Source organism: Ambystoma mexicanum, chromosome 7p (assembly GCF_040938575.1).
Source record: "Ambystoma mexicanum isolate Mex_15411 chromosome 7p, UKY_AmexF1_1, whole genome shotgun sequence".
NCBI lineage: Eukaryota > Metazoa > Chordata > Amphibia > Caudata > Ambystomatidae > Ambystoma > Ambystoma mexicanum.
In genome coordinates this window covers 749345991-749370166 of record NC_090939.1, presented here as the reverse complement: position 1 = coordinate 749370166, position 24176 = coordinate 749345991, and positions in this window count along the sequence as shown.

Here is a 24176-nt window from a genome sequence, read left to right as displayed (position 1 = left end):
TGTAAGTGTTTATTGATCTTGATGCCTCCAGTTGGGGTATCGAAAATGGTGGATGTATTCTGTACCCTATTGTGATTACCAATATCAGTATGATTTTATTCTCATTCTTTTGTGTTATGTTATACTACTTGTGTTGTATGTATATATGTCCGATCATTGTTTATATATGTTTGAAATATTTGAAAAGTTGCGTTGCAACTAAACCAAATAATAATAAAAAAAATGGTAACTGTGCTGGTGCTACCGGCAGGTTGCCGCTGGACCCGTAAATATTTACCAGCATCTGACTTCCCGGTGCCACCGGGAGATTATAACCCGTTGGCCCGTAAAGTCAGGCGCCAGCTAATTGTAAGTCCCCATTCCCATAGAGTCCTCTAGGACTCTATGGGAATGGGGACCACGGAAGCACCGGCACCGTTGTTAACAGTGCCGGTGCTTCCGTGATGGCTTTACCTGCCATGACCGTTGTTCCCGGCAGGGTCAGACCTATTGGGCACTGCAGCTCCTGCATGCAAACCCGTAGTGTACCGGTCCGGAAACAATGGTGCCAGTAAGCTTAAAGGCACCATTGTTTCCGGACCGACAAACTTAGAATGAGGCCAATTGGGGTCATTATAAGTTTGGTGGTGCCGGTAAAAGTGGCAGTAATTCCGTTACTGCCACTTTTCCCGCACCTCCAAACTACATGTTTGCTGGTGGGGGTTCACTGATTTACTGAGAACGGGAGGTAAATTGGGCCCCCCACCGGCAAAAAACATCCGGTATTACCGGCACTGCTAGTAACAGTGCCGGTAACACCAGCAATTCCCCGCATGGAGTCCTATGCGACTTCATGGAATGGGAAATGGGGAAGGACCGCCGTTGCCGGCACCTGTATTATCCCGAGATAGCACGTGGGTCTGTTTGCTGGCGGAATTGCCGGAATTACCAGTGGGATTCCGGCGAACATATAACAACTACCATTCAAACAGTAAAATAAGGCATGTCAAATTCAATGGTATCGGAAAGTAGAAACTTTGACCTGTCATGCAACTGTTTTGTGTACACAATGATTTACTTGACTTCTACCTTGCTTAATCCCTTAACTTTACTCTTTCTGATCTGTTTAAATCAACGTGTTCTTGAGGGGCGAAAGGTGACAAGTCACCCCTCTCAAAACTCTTACCCTGACCTAACCCCTATATAAAAAATACTGAACTCACTCTCCTTCCTGCAACATCTGGAAGCTTATTTAAAAATTCGACTTTTATTTCTAGATTGAATTTCCCTGGATGCTCCTCAAGCGTTGGCGGTAAGATGCACTTTGATAAACACCAGAATTTGCCTGAGAATGTGTGATGCAAAGAATTTGCAATCTGCTTTAAAGCAATTATTTATCTAATTAGAATGAATGCCTTTTGCGCACAGCTTCTTCCCAGTACCCGGAGCCCCACCTCCAGCAGCAGCTCAGCACACCCTCCTGTTGCTGAACCAACAGCAGCATATCCACATTTACCACTACCAACTTCAACACAGTGTGCACAATGTCATGTTAACAGTGTGCAACCCTCTACATCCATTCCTGGATTCAATTCTCTGATCCTTCCATTTCTTACCTCAATATCTGCCAGACCTTGTAATGTTAGTTTCTCAGTTTTATGCTAATGAGCAGTACCCTAGCCCATTAAGGTTAAAGATCTGACAAAGTTAGACTTGCGTTTCTACCTGACCATGGGAGGAGTTTGCGCAGTTGGAGCAGAGAGGACTATTTATCTTTGATGGAATGGGTAGAGTCAAAGATTACTCAAAGATTGTGCACTTTCTTAACCTATGTTGGCCCCTGGCATATGGTAGAGGGCCATGTACAGGCAGTGTCCACTCATTGACCATCGCCTTGAAAAAGACTCCATGTCGAAACACGTGTTGGCTGCATTTCTCTTAAGAGTGTACTCCATTAAAGCAAGAACTTTGTAAAAAGATCATTAGACTAACTCACCTACATTAATCCATAGGGGCGAGTGCGACCAACTGGTAGAAATCTGCTATAGTTTGTATACATTTTGAGGTTGGGAGTAGAGCCTTGATGTACTAGCTGCGCTGCACACCTAATACCTGATTTCTAGCACTATGAACGCACTGCAAGTCGGTCATACTCACCTCTCAGTTTCTGTTATCTCATAAAACACTTTCAATCAAGTCCTTGTGTGCTTGCTTTGGTGCATAAGATAAAAACCCTGAGCCTTGTACTTCAGAGACAATTTGATTGTAGCTCTGGTCTATTTTCATAAGTGCATCATTGACAAGCTCATGAAGCTCAATAATGCCATGCAAACTTTAGGTCCACCACCTAGCAAAACTGCTGTAGGTTTCCTTTGCCTCTGAGATCTCCATCTTGATCTACCAACTTCAGAAATAGCTATAGGTTATAGATGCTGCCTCCCAGGGAGACTGTGCAGAATCCCCTCTCTGAGTTAGTCGAATGCTTGTGGGTTGGCACGTGAAGAGATCAGAGGTTCGCAGACTGTGCAGGAGGGATGTGGGGTTGCACAGAGCAGAGACGTAGCCAGGATTGTCTAACAAGTGTGGGCTGAAGCTAATGTAGTTGGACCCACCGCAGTGACATTAACATCTGTAAATGCTCACACAGTGCTGCTGAATGGGCAGTTACAGAGTTTGGGTGGGCCTTGCCCTTTCAGGCCCTACCCTGCCTACGCCTCTGGCACAGAGCACCTCTAGGCAGGACAAGAACATGCCTGAATCAATCTTGTCACCTCCACCACATTAGTGCACAGAAGCAACCTTAAACAGTGAGGAATATATTACCAATAGGTGAGCTAGCAGAGCAATAATTGCTGTACATCTTCTAAATAAATATAAGGAAATTAATGGTTAGTATTAGAGTGTTAAATATGTGCACACGGTATGCCATCTCACTGGACCAGCGAGGTGTAAACCCTGTCACTTCCTAGTCTATCTATAGTAGCTGCCATTTTGAGGTGCGCCCTACTCTGCCTCTTCGCTTAGGACTGGTTGGGGCTCATCCAATAGCAGAATACAGGGCGTGGCCACTGCAAGTGGACATTACAGTACAGATGCAGTTCATGCAGCATTTCATGCGGGTCTATTAGGGAGATCTGGCTGTTAAATGCAGCACCAGATTATTCAGGCATCTGGCTGCAAATAGCTGGGAACCATTCTTTGAATAAAATTGTTGTTATGATCAGTGCCTAGCACTAGTGGGGGCATGACCCCTACCTTTGGTTCACTCTTGAATGTAGTTGTGTAACTCTAACCAGGCTTATCAAAAGGAAGCTGGAGTTGCTCCCCAACATCTTAGATGTTAATATTTTCTTTGGTTTTTTCCACTACTGGAACTGGTTGAATGGGTGGGGACTGCCCCAATATGAGAGATGGGGGCCTGGAGCTAGGGAGATAAGAGACCGCTTCACAGTCTAAGTTAAGCACTCACTACTGAGATCTGCATACATGCTGAAGCCAACAATTTAAAGTTAGCATGGTCAGTTCATGCTTTCAGCCTCCTGGGTTGATACATCGAGTACCGCTTAATTTATTAATAGCAATATGTTCCTATAATTAACTGATTTTTCCAGAGGGGTCAAGCAACAAGCTAAGAGGGGCCAAGTCTCCACAGTACCCCAGGGACCCTGCAGTCTGAAAATCTGAAAGCTACCCAAACCTGGATGTGTCCTCAGGGCAACCCACTTATCACTACTAAAGAGCGGACTTGAGGGGGCCCAACATGGCTGACCTTTGGGAGCATTGATGCGTATGTAGTTGGATGATAGAGTCCTTGCAAGCTCCTCAAAGCTGTGAGGTGACTTTGTGGTGGCAGAAACAGATTTATTTATTTATTTATTTATTTATTTATTTATATGTATAAGATGTATAAGCAACAAGAATACCATAGCAGAATGTGGTAACAGTCATGTAACACGCGCAGAACCTTGCACAGGAACCCTGAGTTATGCAGAAAGTGAACTCCGGGGCACTATATTGTCAGAATATCGCACTATTTTTCCTTCATAATGAGCGTCAGGCTTGCAGCATCTCCGAGACACAGAGCGGCCCGTCCTACCCTTTTGTTCAACTTCCTCCAGCTTTCGCACAGTCCATCCTAGACTGCGCCACACCTGGTCTTCCGGGTTGGCAGTCCCAAATTACTATTCTGGAGTTTGCCTTGTGAGAAAATGTAAAAAGTCAGCCCATGTCAAAAAGCCGCCATGTTTAGCTGGACTGCTAGAGCCCTTCTACACTGTATGTTCTTTACTACCTTTTTTTTGCTCCTCTAAACAAGTCTTAACATAGACACAGCGCTTGATGGCAGGCACACTTACTTAAAACATACTTTCCTTCCTTCAATACCGATTGTTGGTCCAACTTAATGGATTCACCTGCACTCATGACATCACAAAAAGTTCCCTTTTCCGTTCTATTGCCCCCGTGCCCATGTCTGTGGCATTTCACCTGCTTTCCCATCTCTTCCTTCACAGGCTGTTGTCTAGATACGGCGGGGTGGGTGCGGGCGTTGTGCAGGGGGTCAACATAACAACTGCTGAACAAGCCATGCACTCTGAGATCACTGCAGTCATGTTTTGTGCACTGTAACATCTGTATAACATGTGACATAGTGCTGAAAAACGTTAACACTGGGAGCAATTACTGTGTCAAAATAAGTTATCGCTTGCAAGACACTTCAGATCGAGGACACACGTCTCCAGGACTGTACATTTTAATTGTGGGTTTTTTTGTGTGTCAGAAAAGCAAAGTGACCTATAAAATAGACTTTTCATGTCACATTTCTGTGGCCTGAGTGTAAATGTGTGATACGATCTGCTTTAAAAGTAACTCCTTTGCAAGCCCTCTTTTACGCCATCCTGTTTCCACAGGCCTAGTAGGACTGAGGTCACGTGCCCAGACCCCGCTCCTGAGCGGGTGGATATCAGTTACAGGCTCTGTCAAAAAAAAGGCCCGGAGTTGTGCTTCTGTATCTAGCAATTAAGAAGCTTTCCGTAAGTACACCCTGTGAAAGGTGTCTCTGGGAGTTTCCAGGCCGGAGGCCACTTGGCTAGTACATGCGTGCTCAGTGGAATGCAAGCATGTTGTGAGTTTGGGAGAGGCATATACCCTTGGTTGTTCGATTCCTCAGCTAGGCCTACTTTTTGTTTCTCAACTGCTTGTTACTGAGCACCCTCACTGGATCCATTCTTTGAGATGTATTATGTGTATGTGTCCCTCATTGGGAATGCCGGAGGCTTATTTCCACTTTATGTTCAATGTTTAAGACCTGTTCAGGTTTCTGGCTGTCAGTCTATGTAAAGAGGCTGCAACCTCTGTCACACAATGTTATGCTACTTGGCATGTATATAGCGCTCTATATATCATTGGTATGACCTCAAAGCGCTGGTAGGTTAGACGCCCTCGGGAACCGCAGTTCAGGTCAGTAGAGATATATGGTGCCATAGGGTGCGTGGGTGCACCAGATATGTGTGCAGCTGATGTAATTGGTAGCTGCATCCTGGCGTTAGGTGTGGTGTTGAAGATATTAGTTGTATGTGTTTGCAGTCTGGTGGGTGGACATCCAGACTGGGTTTGGCTGTGTTAGGCCCGGAGGACGCTTATGTGAGCATCTAGGCTGGAGTGTCATGGGATAGCTGCGTTTTATTAGGGTGATGAGGTGTTCATGGGGTAGTGTTCGTATGTGAACAGCTAGGTTGAATATTATCAGGTGTGTAAGTGTGTTCTAGTGTGATGGTGTATAGTAGAGTAGGCGTGGTGATGTGGTATAATGTGATGGTTCATCTTTGAAGCGCCCGACAACAGGCTTGTGAACAGGATGGCAGGGAACACATCGACACAGACACACAATGACAGTGGGTTGGTGTTATGGTGACAGGAAGGGGCATATGGTTACATAGCAACTGCTTGGGGGACAAGAAAACAGAGTACAGAGTGACATATGGGCATGGTGGGCATGCATGGTGACCAGAGGGTTGGGTAATTCATTGGATACATAGCGACATCACGGGAACAGGATGGAGGGAGCAAAGTGACACACTGACACAAAGTGACAGGGGCAAGGCTTACAGTGATAGGATGGGACATAGAGATGTAGAACAACGGGATGGGAAACAAGAAATCAGGGTACACAGAGACACGTGCACAGGTAATAGAGGGTAGGATAATTCCATCGATTCCATCCATCCATCCATTCCATTGAAGAGGAAGTGCCAGGCATCATCCACAGCCAGCCACCCCCTTGGAAGTGCCAGGAATGTTCACGCCAAAATATGTGACGTATGGAGAACAGATAAACCAGCAGAGAGCCGCAGTTGGGCTCTGCCCAGTGCCTATCAGAGTAACAGCACCTATTGAAGTACCGACAACTAAGCAAACCTGTACAGTAAGTTATCCACTAAGAAATCCATACCTACAGACACGACAAATGGACGTTTGTCAGAATGGAATACCGAAATAAGCCAAGAAGATACTAAAAGAAGACGACTGGTGATGTCATGAGAGATCGGACTGATGTACTTATAGAGTATATAATGACCTGAGAATGCTGATAAAGTGCCATGGCCACAGGCCCCAGAACACAAAAACCACACCGTCTAGTGATGGGGGCAATGGGTCACTTGACTCACTTATGTCCCTTTGGGACCAATAAAAACAGGGGCCTTTGGCGCCAGGCTCATATAGAGATGTGAGCAGGAACACTTTATTTCAGTGCAGGAGTGCTTTTACTTTATTTCAGTGCAGGAGTGCTTTTATTTTACAAGAATTTTCCAGGAACTGAAAGCCTTTATTCCAGAGAACATCCTCATGTGCTGACTCATCAGGTGAGGTTCCCTAGGCCTGGTCTTCATGTGCTGACTCATTGGGTGTGGCAATGTGTGGCAGGCAGGCTGAACCTGGTCGGCGTGGCTTCAGAAGCTGAGCTATATAAGCTGCTCCATCCTTAAGGCCGGTGCTTCACGTTACTGTGCAATTGCATGTAACGTGACGCTCGCCGCCGCTTGGACTAGTTTACGTACCTTTGAAACCAGGCGTTCTCCTGCATTCTAACCTCCAGGAAACTGGTGCTTCATCGCTTCATCTGCAGATTCCTCTCCTGACATCCAGTGATCTTGATCCCGATCCTGCAGCACCACGCTCCACATCCACGAACTCAGACCCTGTGACGAAGAAGAAAGACAAGGTTAGAACATCTGTCCTAGGGCCATGCCGTATTTGAACCCCACATGCCCCCTAGTTAAAAACTTACCAGCTACTGTACCGCTGCAGCTTCATTCCTCGTTCCCTCCGGCTGCCACCTCGAGCTCTGCAGCTTCTGCCGGGCCGGCAACATCACCTGCAAGGGAAGAAAGCAAAAGAGCAAACATCAAAAGCAGAATGGACAGCAATACAAGATAACACACTTTCCAATGCAACAAAAACAGACGAGGAAAGCCAAAAGCAAACATGAACACTTACCTAAAGTATAGTGGCTTAGTCGCAGCAGGACTGGACTACCACGTGCAAGGGACCAGTGAAGGAACTCGGTCCAGATCATACAAGCACCCCTGCCGAAGCAGCAGGACGGAGTGCTCACCAAAACTAATCAACAGGTGAGCTTTCCAGGGACAGCACATCCCACGGGTACCACGGTTTGGGAGAAGGGGTCTGGAAGGGGATCAGGCACACAAGCTGGCATACTCACGCCCCCTATTCTCCACGCAGGAGCAGTTCCGAGCAGCATCACCTGTTACCACCAGTCATCACATAAGTGCAGAGGGCAAAGTCAGACCCGAGCGACCGCACCACCGGAGGGCTGCAACCATGCCCCAACCCCTCCGCAGAGACCAGGTGAGCATAACAGAACGCATAGCCTCTTCAAATCTTTGCCTGGGCATTGTGGAAACTTCTGAAACTGAACAGTTGGCCCGATTACTGGGAGAGTTACGGGCTGAAGTTCATGCCTCAAGACAGGAAACCAATGCCCTAAGGATGGATCTAATTGTGAACCGGGAGCAGCCAGATGAACTAGCAAGGCAAATGCTCCAGGCACAGGCAGGCCAGGTCCCACTGCCGGGCTATACCCCTCCTGCCGCATCTCCACAGCCCACGCCAGTACAGCTGGTTCTTCCGGGGGGGGGTTCCACTGGCCTGGGGCATTCCCCAACGATCAAGCGAGAGTGGCATTTGTACTCTCATATTTGGGAGGTAGTGCAGCAGACTGGTCAATACCCTTTGTAAACCAGGATGATCCTTTCCTTCGAGACTTCAGAGGTTTCCAGCGTGAAATGGAGAAACTATATGTGAACTGTTATCACTATGGCAGGGTCACCAAGAGCTACTAACATATATCGCTTCCTTCAATCGTCTGATAGCACAAACCAACTGGCCAGAGGAGAAAAGAACTATGCTCTTTTACCGAGGCTTGGAAGGGGGACTGAAGGACATATTAGCCTAAGTAGTAAATCCCCCAGAAAGATGTGCTGAAAACATAGACTTGACAGTGCAGCTCGATCACAGATTGCAGGACCGGAAGATGAATCGGGCCAAGGCCGAGGGGTGGTCAGTCTATGTGCGTCCCCATGAGAATCAAACAAAATCCCATGATCAATCCGAGACAATGCAAATCGGAGGCTTGCGGAGCCCACTCACCAAGGCAGAAAGGGAGAAAAGGAGAGAGCAGCAGCTTTGTTTGTACTGTGGTAAGGCAGGTCACTATCTCAGAGAATGCCTGGTGAAACCATCCAGGAAAGCAGCTAGAGCAACTGACAAGTGTAAAGACGAAGAACAGGACTCAGGAAACTCCAACGCCCGGCAAGCGTAGGGGTCCACTTGTCGAGCGGTGAAAAGGAACCTATATAGACCTCACATTTGTCATCCTTGTGCTCCTGGTAAACCCCAGGCAACTGTCAAAAATACATGCCTTGGAGGCATACATTGACAGTGGGCCTGTGGGAAATTACATGGACCAAAATCTGGCTACCCGGATAGGCCTTCCTCTCTGACAGTAGCAGGTTTCATAAAACGTCACAGCAGTTGATGGATCTCAGCTATCATCCGGCCCAGTGACGCATTACACCGAGAAGGTTACGCTTCTGTGTCAGGACGGTCACCAAGAGGACATCACCTTCGATCTCATTGGCGCTTCTGCTCCTCAGTTCCAGATGACATTAGGAATGCCCTGGCTGTAGACCCACAATCCGAGGATTGACTGGCGTAAACAAGTTCTGACCTTTCCCCAAGACTGTGATGACACCTGCTATAGCAAGGGATTCTCATTAAAAGGTCTTACCAACCCAGGTTTGTCAAAGAAAGAAACCATACTGGGCCTCACCAGTTCACTACCACATGAATAGCTGGATTACCAAGATGTTTTTCAAAAAAGAGCAAGCAAACACCCTACCTCCGCATAGACTGTTTGACTGCCAAATTGATCTGGTACCTAGTGCCCAAGTTCCCTGCAGCTGGATTTAGGCCCTAACAGAACAGGAAAACCAGCATCTAAAAACCTACCTCGATCAGTATCTGGCAAATAGCTTCATTCGTCCGTCCAAGTACCCTGCATCCTCGCCCCTCTTTTTGGTGCCTAAAAAGGAGGGAGACCTGAGAACTTGCATTGACTACAGAGCACTTAAACAGATCACAGTAAAAAAAATGGTACACGTTGCTTATCCCCGAGCTCTTGGATCAAGTAAAAAATGCTGAGATATATACAAAACTAGACATACGAGGGGCCTACCATCTAGTAAGAGGCAAAAAAGGAGACGAATGGAAGATGGCCTTTCGCACGAAATAGGCCTTTATGAATATCAGGTCAGTCACTTTGGACTATGTAATGCCCCGGTGGCATTCCAATTTTTCATGAATGACGTGCTCCGCAAACTGTTGAACGTCTGCGTTCTTGTCTATATTGCTGACATTCTTATCTATTCGACCACCAAGGAGGACCGCCTCAACCATGTCTGGGCAGTTTTGGAGAAGCTGTAGCAACACTGGCTATATGCCAAATTGGAGAAATGCTTCTTTCATGTGACCGAGGTAGAATTCCTCTGCTTTATTCTCACACCACGGGGCATAGGCATGGACACGTGCAAGGTAGACGCTATCCTTAACTGGCCCTCACCGACATCCATAAAGGGAGTACAGAGTGTACTCGGGTTCACCAACTTTTATCGCCGGTTCATTCCCGGGTTCTCCCAGATCGTCCACCCAATCACCTCTTTACTATGGAAAAATAAACAATTTAATTGGTCTGCAGAGGCAGAGAAAGCCTTCAAGGAGCTAAAACAAGCATTTACCACAGCACCAATTCTACGGCATCCTCGACCAGAACTGCCATACGTGGTCGAAACTGATGCTTCCAGCATAGCAATGGGAGCAGTCCTGTCACAACAAGACCCCGAAACAGGTCAGTTGCATCCCGTGGCATTCTGGTCTCGCAAGTTTTCAGCCCCTGAATTGAATAATGTAATCACTGATAAAGAACTGCTATCAATTAAGGCAGCGTTCAAAGCCTGGAGACATTATCTTCTTGGAGCTAGAAATATAGTCACCGTCATCACGGATCATCGCAATCTACAATATCTGAAGACTGCTAAAGCGCAATCATAACGCCAACTTCGCTTAGCTCTCTTCTTTGCGGAATACGACTTCGTCATCACCTATAGACCCGGAGTGCCCAATGGAAAACCGAACGCCCTGTCTCACATGAGTGAGGGAGAAGAGGCATTTACTACACCGGACCCCGTGGCCATCATCCCGGAAGGATGGATCCAAGGGCAACCACCACTCTAGACAACTTAAAATCTGACCTGCAAAACTTGATGAGTCCCCCAGCGCAACAGGAATGGCTAGGGAAGGGAGACCGGTATACGATCGTGGACAACCTACCATAATACCAAGGACAATTGTACATCCCGGATAACAAATTACAGAATCAAATAATCGCAAACTATCACGATTCATTAGTAGAAGGGCATCCGGGAATAGCCAAAACCCTAGCTAAAATAAAGAAAGATTACTGGTGGCCAACTTGGCGAAAGGACATAGTCAAGTTCATCGCAACCTGTGGAACCTGTGCACAACATAAGTCCCAAAAACAAAGTCCTGCAGGTCTCTTACGTCCTTTAGAAGTACCCCAGCACCTTGGCATATGCTATCAATGGATTTTATTACAGACCTTCCCTCCTGTAACAGATACAATACCATTTTAGTTGTCGTAGATCTGTTTTCCAAAATGGCTCACTTTATTCCCCTAAAGGTCTCCCAACTGCTTTTACTCTGGCTACTGCGTTTTGGAACAGATTGTCCGGCTACACGGGTTCCCATCAATATTTATATCAGACCGAGAAACTCAGTTTGTCTCTGCATTCTGGAAAAGGTTTTGTAGAATTGCCAAAATTGACCTCCGGTTATCTACAAGCCATCACCCCCAAACCAACGGCCAGACCAAACGGACTAACCAGACCCTTGAGCAATACATAAGATGTATGCTGCCACAAACTGAGGATACCTGGAAGGACATACTTTGCTTAGCAGAATATGCATATAACAACTCCATTCACCCCAGTATGGGACAAAGCCCATTCTACATAGTGTATGGTCGACATCCATGGACATCTGTTTACGACCCACTCGAATCATTAGAAATGCCCACTGTAACGACCTTACACAAAACCATCACCCAGGTTCTTAAGGAAGCAGCAGAGCATCTTGCCTGAGCCAAAGAGAAACAGAAGCAGTTTGTGGATCGACACCAAAGGGAAGCTCCCAACTACCAAGTCGGAGACAAGGTTTGGTTAGCATCCAAAAACATCCCCCTGAAAGGACCACAGGCGTTCCGTCCCAGATATCTGGGACCCTACACTATCAAGGCTGTGATCAACCCTGCAGCCATGAAATTAGAATTACTGGCCCACATGCGGATCCACCCAGTGTTTCATGTCTCCCTCCTAAAACCATTGAGACCAGGTACACGGATCGATACTCCACCGGATCCCAAAATAGTTGAAGGAGAACCAGAATACAAAGTTAAAAGGATCCTAGACTCTAAGATGGTCCGGTCCAAGTTATACTACCCTTATAGACTGGAAAGGTCATGGACCCCAAGATCGGACCTGGGAACCCAGTGAGCATGTCCATGCTCCACGATTAATCAGGCAGTTCCACCACAATAACCCCACTAAACCAGGGCCACGGGGGGGGAAACCAACCATGAGGGGGGCCCTGAGGGGGAGTGCTGTCATGGCCACATGCCCCAGAACACAAAAACCACACCATCTAGTGCTGGGGGTAAAGGGTCACTTGACTCACTTATGTCCCTTTGGGACCCATAAACACACGGGCCCTGGCAGGACTCAGTCCTGGCACCTTTGGCACCAGGCTCATATAGAGATGTGAGCAGGAACACTTTATTTCAGTGCAGGAGTGCTTTTATTTTACAAGAACATTCCAGAGAACATCCTTATGTGCTGACTCATCGGGTGTGACTCCCTACGCCTCGTCTTCATGTGTTGACTCATCGGGTGTGGCAGGGTGTGGCAGGCACGCTGCACCTGGTGGGCATGGCTTCAGAAGCTCAGCTATATAAACTGCTCTATCCTTAAGGCCGGTGCTTTGCGTTACTGTGCACTCGCGTGCAACGTGACGCTCACTGCCGCTTGAACCAGTTTACTTACCTTTGAAACCAGGCGTTCTCCTGCATACTCACCTCCAGAAAACCGGTACCTCATCACTTCATCTGCCGACCCATCTCCTGACATCCAGTGATCTGGATGCTGATGCCGCAGCACTGCACTCCGCAAACACGAACTCGGACCCTGTGAAGAAGAAGAAAGACAAGATTAGAACATCCGCCCTAGGGCCGTGCCACATTTGAACCCTGTGTCCCCCTAGTTAACAATTTACCAGCTACTGTACCACTGCAGCTTTGTTCCTCATTCCCTCCGGCTGCCGCCTCGAGCTCCACAGCTTCTGCCGGGCCGGCAACATCACCTGCAAGGGAAGAAAGCAAAAGAGCAAACATCAAAAGTAGAACGGACAGCAATACAAGACAACGAACTTTACAATACAACAAAAACAGACGAGGAAAGACAAAGGCAAACAGAAACACTTACCTGAAGTATAGTCGCTCATTCGCAGCAGGACTGGACTACCACGAGCAAGAGACCAGTGAAGGAGCTTGGTCCAGATCATACAAGCGCCCCTGCCGAAGCAGCAGGACGGAGTGCTCGGCAAAACTAATCAACAGGTGAGCTTTCCAGGGACAGCGCATCCCATAGGTACCACGGTTTGGGAGAAGGGGTATGGAAGGGGATCAGGCGCACAAGCTGGCATACTCACTCCCCCTATTGTCCACGTAGGAGCAGTCCCGAGCAGCATCACCTATTACCACACAGTCACCACATAAGCGCAGAGGGCAAAGTTGGACCTGAGCGACCTGACCCCTGGGAGGTCTGCAACTGTGCCCCAACGCCTCTGCAGAGACCAAGTGAGTGTAACATAAAGAGACGAAATACCATGGATAAGTGACATCTTCAGCATAAGGTGAAATAGTTGATTTCAAGATGAAGAAACTTATGCCATATGCACGATGAAGACTTTAAGCCAGTTTAAACGTGTACATATGCAAGAAACCGCAAGAAGCAGAGAGGTCGTGAAGCTTGCCTATGCTTGGTAGTAAAATAGATTGCTGAAAGTGCCAAGTAGACACATATCTACCTCAAAAACACTTTATAGATGAGTGAAAATCCACTATGCACATGAGCATAATTGAATACAGGTTACTGAAGGTCTCAAGAGGAGAGGGCCACAGCAAACAAATTAGGAATTAAAGACGGAGAGAAACTCAGCTGAAGGTAACCATGCAAAGAAGCCAAGGTCGCATCAGACTGGAATAGGCTAGCAATGCCTGCAATTAAAGAGAAATATAACAGAGTCTCCTGTTCAGCAAGGTCGAGATAAGCTACAGATGGTAGAAGACTGGCAGAAGTAAATCAAATACACGAAAATGCATGAAGAAGAGGCCGATTTCACAGGTTCCTAGTCACGTAGCAAGGCAGGCAGAAGGGCATGATACTTTCACACCTCCCTCTTAAACAGTACAGTGCACAATGGGTCAAAGGGACCGCAGACAAAATGTTTGTGCCATGGCCCCAGGGAGGATCGCTGTCTAAAACTGTCCTACAGCACATGACAACATATTTGCATGCCACGTACACTGGCAAAATTTAGACAAACGCTTAGCTAGTTTAGAACTTTGGAAGATGTATCAACAAGAAAAGGAGGAAGCGCCACCGATAGATTGGATATTGAATATATGCACAGAGGGGGATAAAGAGCCTTCTGCGTCACCCGCCCCATCTGAAACAAAAAGCAAAGCTAGTAAAGAGGAAAGATTATACCCGTTGAGTGCAGACACAATTTTATCCAGCTATTAACAATACTGGCTGAGAAAGGATATAAAGTTGACAAAGAAAAGTTACAATATTGTTCACAAAAAGTGCAGTATATAGGCCAGCTAATCTCACATGAGGGGAAAAAGTTTACCCCTGAAAGAGTTGAAGCCATTTCAAAGACAGCCAAACCACACACGATAAAACAAATGCAGAGTTTTCTCAGATTATGCAACTATGTTAGAGCATGGGTCTTTGACTACAGTTCCTATATCAGACCCTTGTTACAAGCCTTGAAGAAAGCACAAGCAATGACAGAAAAAATTGTGTGGACGGAGACCATGGAAGAAGGGTTTGTTGAACTAAAAAAGGCCATTTTCACAGCACCAGTTTTAGGGATTCCCAATTATGCAGAGGAATTCTACCTGTTATCACACACGAATGGTAGTGTTATGACAGCAGTACTCACAGAGAGAACCACATTGGGGTACCAGCCCCTTGCATACTACAGTGAGAATTTGGACCAAGTGATGAGGGATCACTTCCTGTGCAAACAAAGTTTTTCTGCTGCAGCATTCGCCATAGAGAAGGCTACAACCATTGTAATGGGATGCCCAATGACGTTGTTCGTTGAGCACGCACTAATTGCCATTTTAGAGAAACCAAAGGCACACTGACATCTCAGAGAGCTTCTGCTTATGAAGTAATTATATCAAATCCAATGATTAAAATAGTTCAATTCAAAATAGTGAACCCAGTCATGTTTATAGCAGAGCCAGTCACTGAAGGAGAGCCAATACATGATTGCGTAAACTATGAAGAATTCTATCATGAGATTCCCAGAGTGAAAGAAAATGCATTGGCTGAAGGAGAAATCGTCTTCGTTGATGGTTCTTCGAGGATCGATCAAAATGATGGACAAAGATATACAGACGCCGCTGTGATGAAGCACATGGCAAATGGGGAATTTTGAGTACTCATTAGTGCATGATTACCCTCACACTATTCAGCACAAGCTGCAGAATTATTGGTGTTGATACTCGCACTCAAGAATCACGCAGACCAGGAAGTGACGGTATGCAGTGACTCCGTCTATGTGACGTCAATAGTTCACACAGGCCTTGCGCACTGGAAAAGGAGGGGCTACCTCCGAGTAGACGGCATGCCAGTGCAGCACGCAGTCTTATTAGACAGGCTCATTAAGGCACTACAGCTCCCAGTGGGCTTAGCGGTTGTGAAATGCGCAGTCCACATGAAAGGGACAGATTTTATCTCACGTGGAAATCAAGCAGCAGACACTGAAGCCAAGCGTGTGTGACTAAAGATTAAATAATCATGAGTGTGGAAATAACTGATGTGCATGAGAGAATGACTGTTGCACGAAGCGAGCCTGAAGGCTATAGCAATTTGGCAAAGACTCAGTTAGTGGAGCTCCAAGGGGAGGCACCACCGGAGGAGAAGAACCTATGGAAGCGACAAGGGTGTTCTTTAAACCCTTGTGAGAGCTTGTGGCGACAAGACAGCACTGGTAAACCAGTGATGCCTAAAGCCTTATTGAAAATAGCACTGGAACAGTTACACTATCCAGCGCACATGACAAAGGAGAATCTGGCAGCAATGATTGCTGAAGACTGGTTCATACCGAACTTGGCAGAACATGTTGCATTTTTTATGGTGAACTGTATAATTTGCCAGCAGTTCATGGCTGGGCATACACTACATGTAATTAGAGGGGTTATTCCAATGCCTAAGGGGCCTTTTCAGCACTTGCATATCGATTATGTAGATATGATTGAAGTATGTAACGGGTACAGGTATCTAATTGGTGTGGTGTGTCCATTCTCTAGATGGATAGAAGCAGGTCCATGTACACACCCAGACTCTGCCTGTGCGGCCAAATTCTTGGTAAGGGATGTATTTCCCAGATGGGGAGGTTGTGAAGTCATGAGATCTGACAATGGTCCTCATTTTGTTAATGAGGTATTTGAACAGATTAGCGTGTTGCTTGGTATAAAGCACAAGTTTTCTTCGGCGTATCATCCTCAAGGGAACGGCATATGCGAGAAGCTCAACGGCTTGTTAAAGGAAAGGATAGCCAAGTTGAAGCTTACTCTGAAGAAGGGATGGCTACACTGTCTTCCACTGGCACTGCATGCACTCAGAAACCAGCGTGGTTCTGACCATCAACTCACGCCGCACGAAATTGTGACAGGCAGAAGGATGAACACACCATTAACACCTCAAAACAGAGCTAGATGTGATGCCCAGCCAACAGAAGAAGTGTTAGGATATTGGAATTGCAAAACTACTTGAATTGCATGACATCTTGTCTTACTGGCATTTCAGGACAGCTGCAGCGATGACAAGAAGGGTGCAGGGCAGCACAGAACACAGAAGGAGATACTACAACAGACCCATTTCCAAAATTACACGTTCCTCCCACATTCCCTGGGGACACAGTCCTGGTAAGAAACCACACAAGAAAAAAGTGGGATGAGCCGAGGTTCAACGGCCCCTTTAGAGTATAGGATGTTACACCCTTTGCAGTCAAACTACAGGGAAGAAAAGCTTGGATTTTTTTGGGCGACATCAAGCCATGCATCGGAGAAGACCCTCTGCCTGCACCCCACCGTGTAGAGACTACAGATGATGGGGAAGAACCACAGCACGTGCAGACGAGATCCACGATGAGGAAGAAGGACACATGACCAGCAAAGCAGAGACACAGAACATTTTGTGCAAGTTGTGACTCAATTTTGGAAATTTCCTTTGAGCAAAATAAGAAGCAAAAATATAAAGGGGGACATAAAAACACTGACACTCTGTCCATCCTATTTGCAGGGTGAAAAAGAAGAATTGCATATATAAGCCATAAATTAGCTTGTCGATTTTGGACTTTGGACAGAGGCACACTGAAGCCTTGAAAAGAAAGGATATGCCAGATTTTGATCGAGGATACGTAATTTGGAAGAGAATACAGGATCCTGACTCTTTCAATACAGAAGCCTTATTTGGACTTACTCATGGTGTCATGCAATAGTGACCTCACCAAAGAAATTCTGATCTATTTCGAGTTAGTATTGAGGTCTTACCCATCGTTGGTGGGAAGAATCACAAGCATAACAGAGTTTCTTCAAGATCCTGAAAACAAAAAGACAATAAGGAGGCTAGTCACAGTGATTGCAGAGCAGTTTCTTTTGCTTCCGTAATACAGCAAGGACAAGACCAATGTCCCTCTCATGAGAAGATAGCAGACTAGCTAGTAACATTTTCTTTTGCTTAATTGAAGACTTTCCAGAACTTGTGGGGAGACATGCCAGTGTTAATATCCTCACACTCATTAGAGACCCAGCAAACTCTGTACAGATGAGTATGCTCATGCATGTTATCATAATGCAGGTCGAACTTTATAATCATCAGCAGAATCACCTGAGAAGATTGTAAATCTTTCCTTCGAGGGACAGACCGTGAAGGTTTTGCCAAGGATTTCGCTTTTGTTTATGTTGACAAAAGGAACGACATGTCATCAGGAGCGAAACAGATAAGAGACATTGGGGGTCATTAAGAGGTTGGAGGTAATGGAAAAAAGATGCTGGTAAGGGATTACTGGCACCACATACCACTCCGGGCTATTACGACTCAACAACCCAGTATTAGCGCCACTGCTGATACCATGTTCACCCTTACCGGCATGTGCGCGGGCATGCGGCCCTTCGGTCCTGCAATACCGGGATGGCGCTAACAGGAGGACATCACAAGTCATGCGGACATACAAATACCGGCATCAAGAAGACAGTAATATGGGATACCGGGATGCTGGCATCACCGGCATCACGAACCACCCGCAAACAGCAAGGTGCAGTGTTCCCAACTGCCACAGGTGTACACAATCAGCACAGGTGGAGACAATGGAGTCTGGCACGGCACAAAATGAGCACACCCACACACCACACCCCTTTCCACACCAAAATGATTCCACTTGTAGTAGGAATATTGGGGCTGGAGGACATGCTTGCATTGCTACACCAGCAACAACAACAGGCACCACAGAGGAGATGCAGGAAGAGAACGAAGGTGAGAGAGACAGGCCCAGCTAGCCCCACCAGTGCAGCCAGTGGTACCACGCAGGCAGCCCCCAATTCCTTGCATCAGAGCCAGTCCATTCAACCTAACCCCTGAGCAGATCCACACCCTGTACCGTCTGGACCAGGACACCATCACCACCATTGTGGACATGATACACGACAACATTGTCAGCCTGATTGAAATACGCACTGCCATCCCCCCTCTACTGAAGGTAGTGTCTGTGATCCACTTCCTGGCCGCAGGCACCTAACAGCATGGCATATCACAACCCTTATTTTCTCGCATGCTGAACGAAGTGCTGGATGCCCTCCTGAAGCACTCAAGGAACTACATAACCCTACCACGGACTGCCCAGGAGATATTTGACACAAAAGTTGTCTTTCATGCACTGGTAGGCTTGCCAAATTGTATTGGTGCACTTGACTGCACCCAAGTTAGAATTGGTGGTGCCGCATGCCACGGAGGCGGTGTACCGCAATCGAAAGCTATATCACTCCATCTATGTACGGATGGTATGTGACTCCAGCAAGATCATCAGACATTGTTGTGCTCGATTTCACGGATCAACTCATGGCTCAATGGTCCTGCGGAACTCCACGCTACCACACTACATGGAGCGACATGCAGGACGACGTGCCTGGCTGCTTGGTAAGTCGCATGACAGGCACATGGCAGTGTAATGGGGGGAGAGATGCACACACCACCATGGCGTCATTGGTGTGGTGACAGCACAGAGTCCACATCGCAAAACATTGTGCCCCAAAGCATCCCAAACTGAACATGACTACCAATCCCCATAGCAATGATGGAAGCTGCACACCAATTTCAGCATGCCTAACTTACAACCACACCACATCCCACAACATGTCCACCACCCATCATCTCACCTCACCCTCTGTAACACAATCCAGCAACATGCTGTGAGTATGCACAATGTAAATGTCCGCAGCAATTCACAACACAGCACAAGCATCCATGAGAGTGCACAAATCAATTCCACCAAGGGTATACACTGCTTGTCACAGGGCAACGAGCACAATAGCGCTGCATGTCACCATGGAAATAATAAGCGCTGAATGACAAATAATGCTGAGACTTCTGGCAACGCTGCCAGTAAAAGAATTATACCAATCACTACACATCACATAATGATAACAAACACAGCGGAATACATCCACAGTGCATGCAGAACATCAAGGGAGTGTACACCCTCTATCAACTGGAAGACGCAACCCACACCATAAGACCATGGCACAGCACACATTGTGGCAAGGTAAAATGTGTGCATACAACCAGGGACATGTGCATGTGAACAACAACAATCTGCAGGCATGTGTGATAAGTACATGTGTCCATCAGGAATGGACTTTACACATACCTTATTTTTCACCCATGCAGGTGACAGTGGCTATTCCTTGAAGACGTGGCTCCTCACACCTGTCCTGAACCCGCAGAACAGGCATGAAGAAGACTACAATCGTTCCCATACCGTACCTGTGTGGTCATCGAGCAGACATTTGGCCTGTTGAAGGCACATTTTCGCTGTCTTAGCCGGTCGGGTAGGGGACTCCTCTACAAGCATGAGAAGGTGGCCAAGATCATTATGGCATGTGTCCCGCTGCACAACATGTGCATCCAACGGAATGTGACTCTGCCCCCTGACATTGAATATCAACCACCAGGTAATGATGAAGAAGATGAAGAAGATGTGGTTGCACATCATCGCAGTGGCGATGCACAGGAGCGACGTGCTGTGCGTAAGTCAGTGATTGGCCAATACGTTTAAGAGACATGGGCACTGAGGGTGCCATGAATGTGGGACTGAGGGCACTGGGTGTGGGAGTACAAGGACACTTTGCACTGTAAACCAATAAATGACACATACACAATAAGGAATGTCCAGGCTAGTATTTTTTCAGGTACACAATGGGTGTATTCAACAGTAAGAAGTAAAAAGTGCTCATACCCTCCACCTCACACACCCCCCATCCCCCATCCCCCTCCTCCCACAACTCGCCCACACACCTCCACCCCCCCACAACTCCCTCACATACCCCCTCCCCTCACAACTCCCCCCACACTCCCTCCCCCTTTCCCCTCCCCCCACAATTCCCCCACACATGGCGTGCAATATTATGGCACTCGAGTCTCCATAGGTGGGCACATGCAGGCTGAGCCTCCAACTAATGGCGTGTGTCTGACTCCGGGGGTGGCATGTTGGGGCAGCGCATGGTGTGCACAGACCTGCGCAGGGCGCTTGTCTGTGTGGAGCTTGAGGAAGAACCCGTGGGCGCATGCTCAACTGTCGGGGCAGGAAGCAGAGCCTCCATGGCATCCGCAATCCTGCCAAGGACCTGCCGCACAGCTGACAGCTCCTCACAAATCTTCTGTGTGCTCGCCTCTATGGCCCTTTCATTGCCAAAGTGTTGTCTCAAGCCTCCCTCCTCGTCACATCACCATCAGTGACATATTGTTTGACTAGGCCACTCAGCTCCTGCTGGTGCACCGCCATCTGTGTCATCCTGAACTCCCCGTCCTGGACCCCTGTGGAGGTGGATGGCGGGTGTGGCAATGGGCCCAATTCTGGTGTGCCCTGTGTGGGGCCCCAGGCCTCTGCTGCAGCCTCTCCTCCCGACTGGACATGAGAGGTGCCTTCGGGTGAGCTGATGGGTATGTACTGGTGTTCTTGTGAGGGGCTTGGTGTGCTAAGGAATTCCATGGCGTGGGAGTCTTCCTAAGGGACACAGACCTCGCCTTGTGAAAGGACCTCATCGCCACTCTGTGGTGCATTGGCAACTGCCTGCCAAACTGAACTGGTAGCTGCAGACAGGGTCCCATCTGCTACCGGCTCTACAGCTGCAGATTCCACAGGTGTTGGGCCTTGTGGAATTGTGGAAGACCCATGACGGCCCTGTACCATGATGTCTTTGTCCTCAGATGCAGATCTGCCTTGCCAGTGCCCTTGGAGGTGGAAGGCCTGTTGGTTTCTTCCCTGGACTTGGCCCTCTTGGTAGGTGTGGTGGCCTGTGCTGCAGAGTCCTCTGCATCGCTGTCGGTATCTCAGCCTGTGGGGGACCATAAGAGGGACAGCATCAGTGATGGTTGTACATGCATCATGCATACAATGGTATTAGTGCAGTTGTACACATTTGATGACCTGCTGTCCTACTCTTGTGGCATACAGGTTATCTGCCATTTGGTAGGGTTGCTCAGGCATACGTTAGGTTCAGAAATGTGTGAGGTAGTGTCTGCTGTGAGACGTGCCTTTGTGTTGTGGACTGCGTGCAGTGTGACACATGCCATTTCCCTGTCTGTGGTGTGTGTCAGGTATGGCATAGGCATGCTGCATGCATGTGGATGTGTAAGTGCTGGGGACGGCATCTAGGCAGGGATGTGTCCATGTGTGTGTAATGGCCCATGCATTGCCTCATGGCATGGTCACATTGGTGGACTATCATCATACTTTGCAATACTGTGTTTCCTTAGGACACTCACCTCCATCTGACGATGACGTGGCTCCATGTTCCATGTCTTCCACATCTTCTATTGATTCCATCCCGATTGTGCTGGCGCAGGTTTCCTCCCAGTGGCTGAGTTTGATTGGGGAGTTAGAGCCACCTCCAGTAGCCAGGCCCTGGCTCTGGTTGGCCGACAAGATATTGTGCACTCTGAGGTGCAGGTGGTCCCAATGTTTTCTGAGGTCCTTTACTGTGCGGGGGGTGGTGCCTATTGCACTGACTTTCTGGGCCACCTGCTCCCAGATCTCCTTTTTTTAAGTTGTGCTGCTCTTTTCAGGTCTGTGACAAAGACCACCTCTGCATTCTCAGCCAGAGTATCCGCGAGCATGTTCAGTTCATCCTCAGAGAACCGCTCCTTGCGCTGCCGGGATGCCCCTTTCTTAATAACCTTTGGCATGGTGCTGGTGGTATGGTAGATGTTCTGGTGTTGGTTTTAGGCTCCAGGTCCTGCGTATCAAGGATGGCAATGGATTGTGTTTTTCAAGGTGGCCGCCGCACCATTTCCCGTTCCAGCGCGATGACGTTACTTCAGGTTCTGGTATTAGCGGGCTCACTATTAGCGGGCCCGCTAATGCCAGGCCAGTTATTTAGAGGGGACGGAGGTGGAAGGGCTGTCAGCGCTTTCATTGATGCCGCTAAGAGATGTTTTAGGGACTTTTGGAGCAAGCCGGTACTGTTAATACCGGCATGCCGCTACGCACATACACACATTCTCGTAATCGGCCGCTGTTAGCAGCATCATTGCTACCCGGAACCGGTATTGCCTCCATGCCAGTATTTTTACCGCGAATCTCGTAATCACCCTCATTGACTGGGAACTTGTTTATTTTGAACACTCAAATTAAAGACTTGCTGAACTTACCGCCTCAGTTGGAACTTTGTTAACAGAAAAATAACTGTTTTCAGAGACAACCTATTACTTGGAAAGAAAAAGAGGATAATCAGTCTAGCATGTGTGATGCACGAACAGAGGCAGCAGAATCCAGTGGCCATATTTAGCATGTATTAAAAGTTAGGTTTGCCTCCTTAGATGATCGAGATGGGAAACCAGAGCAGTAACGTTGTCCTCCCTCATCAGGAGAGATGTTCATATTGTTCAAGGAACAAATGCTTTAAACTCACTTACAGATGTATTATTTACATGTGCATAGTATTTATTATCATATTACTGTCATTGACGATTAGAACTGCATTTTTCATTGGTGCACAAAGCGTTCAGTTTCCTGTGCACCCACCTAATGATGTATGCATGCAACCTAAAAAGGTACCCAGACCTTACGTAGTCATTCCAGTTCCTAGAAAGGATGACAGAGGGACTGAACTTGAGATGGATGTGATAAATAATGAGACACTCACAAAACTTGGGGTAACAAATGAATTGCAACGCCGGAGACAGGGTCGGCAAAGTAAACCCGAGAAGGGGTTGAGAAAAGGTACACACACACAAATAATGAGTACATACATACCTGGTCTAGTGTCAATAAGCTCAGAATCACATTCCAGAGAATGGGGGAAGCTTGGACAAACAACGATGAGAAGTTCCACACCAAGAGAAGTTGAGAGGCAGATGGAGAAAGCTGAACTTTTAAAGACACAAAAGACTCTAGAGAATGAACGAACAGAGACAGCACCAACGAGCACACCTGGTCCAGTGATGAAGAGGTCAAGTTTAAGTCCTGCAATACAATCAAGTGCTGGGATAATGGCAGAATCAATATGGATATTCATAACCAGAGCCAAAGGGAGACAGGAAGACAAGGGAAGACTTACCAGACCTCCCCTTACTCAAATGGTAAAGATGAAAATGCCAGGAGTATTGATGAAGATACATGAGAATCTTCCAGCAAGAAGAAGCTATACAGATGTGTTTAAGAATGTGGTTATAGCAAACTACAGGAAAACCTTAAGAATTAGAAGGAGCACAGAAGAAGACAATAACAAATTGAATGATTACTTGGACAGCACAGCACACTTGGGAAACAACATATGGTACCAACACATGGAGGAAGTTGGAAGACAAACTTCATAGGAAGAATGCTTTGTGTGTGCACACCTACCCTACAGCATAGGGAAGTCAAGAATCTTTGTAGCTGTTGAAGTAGATGTGCAGACAGCACACTGTCTGTCACATATAGCAATGGGCAAGACCAAAGGGCAGTTAATGGGAAGTGATGCTTCACTCAAA